Here is a 2,468-nt window from a genome sequence, read left to right on the forward strand (position 1 = left end):
TGCCTCCAGCACACCCCTAACATGCCCTGGCATCACCCCCTTCACACCTCTGACATACCCTCTGCAAAAACTAGATCACCCAGAAACACCCCCAGCACCTCTCTCCCCTGCACAAACAGTTGGACTGCTCAGAAACACCCCCGACCAGCGCACTCCCGTCCACTGAAGTCATTGGCGATCTGTTTGAACTTCAGTAGACTTCAAGCCAGGCCCTGCCCTCTAGCCATGTCTCATCCTGTGCCAAAGGTTTTTTGAACTCATTCTTCTCTGAACTGCAAGCGCGGTGCTTTAATCACTGGGCTATAGACTAGACTGAAGAGCAAGCTTCTCTCCATCCTACTAAAACTGAGCCACTGCACTCTGCAGTGCAACAGGAAAGGAAGGGGCTAAACTAGAACTCAGAACTTGCTGGTCTGTATTACAGCAGCCATCACACTAAGCCACATACACACTACCTAGTGTGGCTTCTCACCTGGCATATTTCTCTTCAACTGGCTGCCCAGGGACCCACTTCAGAAAGAGGACTGGAGAGAGCACTGGGGAGCATTCAACTCGTGGCCTAGTGGCTAAAGCACTGTGTAAGACAATTCCAGAGGCACAGGTTCAAAACCTACCTCCTATACATCATATAGTTTTGCCTACCTACACACTTGTGCATCTGCGCTGCACATGGAATAGGACCACAGACTGTGCTAGCAGCAAACCCAGCCGCTCCGTGGCTGGGGGAGGGGGGTGTGTCAATCTGTCTCAACATCAGTGGTCTTCAAACCAGGCCCTGCCTTCTAGCCACGTGTTTCTCCTGTCCCTTGCCTTTAACCTCATCTACAGTACAGCACAATACTGTTACAACAACCTGTTTAACCCCTAGGTTGCCTGTACAATGCTTTGCACCCTCACACGTAAGCAGTACAACTGGTAAGCAGGAACAGCTGGGCTTTTACCAGGCGAAAGCAGGTCAGTCTGGACTGGTTTGGTGCTAACATGGAAGTGGACAAGCTAAAATGGTTCAAGCAGTCCACAGTGCATTTGGAGATCTCCCGGCAGGGTGAGATCCAGGGCAATGGCTTTAAAATATGCAGGTGTGTATGCAGGGCAAACCAGCTAGGCTTTTGACACCAGCTCAGTAGGGCTAGCGTAGACACGTCAAACTGCGAGCGCTTTTCAGTCAGGCCTCTAGTGTAGCGAGAGCTTTTGATTGCTTCGTTCACTCCCAACTTCACTCCTAAGCATCCTCTAGACTTGAATCAGCCTTTTAATTAACATTCAGTCCTTTTCCTGCCTGTCTTTTGGCTCCATCCATCCTGCACTTCAGCCCCTAAGTTTGTTAATGGCCCCATATAATTCCACTGCCTCCTGCTCAGTTTAATCACTGTCTTCCCAACCTTGTCTTTAGATCATATGCTGATCACAGCAGGGATTTTTTTTTTTCCTCTTCCTAACCATGTGTATTTTTTCCCCTACTGGAAAATGGCCTGTATATCTATGGCACCCCATCAATAATAAATGTAATTGATCAGAACCAAGCACACGTAACAACGTCTCTCAGCTTGTACCCATGTCGCTCGCTGGATTGCAAAACAGCCATTAAATTCCATTGTAGCAACATGTCTACCGAGAGGAGCGAATTGTCTCCAATGCAATTTACTGCTGAGATGATTGAAAGGTTTGACACACACTGAAATCTCTGAGTTTTGTTTTGTGTTTTGTTTTTTTTTTTACAACCCAAGCTGCCGTTTCCTCTAATGATATTCATGTGATGTCTGCAAGTGACAATAGTTGTATATTCACAAGGCAGCTTTTGACCATCGGGTTTGTGTTGTTTCGTTTTGTTTTGTTTTTTCCTCATTCAAAATCTTGGTGAACTCTTCCCCCCCCCCCACTTTTTATTATACGAATCAGCCAAATAATTTAAACATGTTTTATTCTTTAATAAACTTTGTGTTCACATTTCCTGGGTATGCTGAATGCTCATTCCTCATTAAAGGTGGGGAGACCAGCATGCATGAAGCGGAGTGAGAATGGGGGCTAATGTTCTTTAATTCCAAGTCAAAGAACGTTAAGCTGGAAATAAGATGCACATTTTCAACACTGAACCTAATTAAACAGTGGAACAGATTGCCAGGGGATGTGGGAGATTTTCCATCAGGCAGAATCTTTAACTGAGGATTCTCAATGCTTTTCCACAAGATGGGCACTAATTCAGCCTCGAGCTGTAGGGCTCGATGTAGAAGCACTTGGCGAGATGCTCTGTGTAGAAAAGTGAGACCAGAATGATACCTTCTGGCCTTCACAATGTATTAATGCAGCATAATGTGCTCCATGCAGATCAGATGCATTTGCAACCCTTCCCTGACACGCAGTAACTAGAATAGCCTCCCTTGCTGTTAGTAATGCTTTCAAAGAGGAACTCACCGAAGTTGAAGCAGGCAGAAATCATCTCTACTTCCAGCATATTTCATAGGGTTCTG

Source organism: Alligator sinensis, unplaced genomic scaffold, assembly GCF_000455745.1.
Source record: "Alligator sinensis unplaced genomic scaffold, ASM45574v1 scaffold278_1, whole genome shotgun sequence".
NCBI classification, from domain to species: Eukaryota; Metazoa; Chordata; order Crocodylia; family Alligatoridae; genus Alligator; species Alligator sinensis.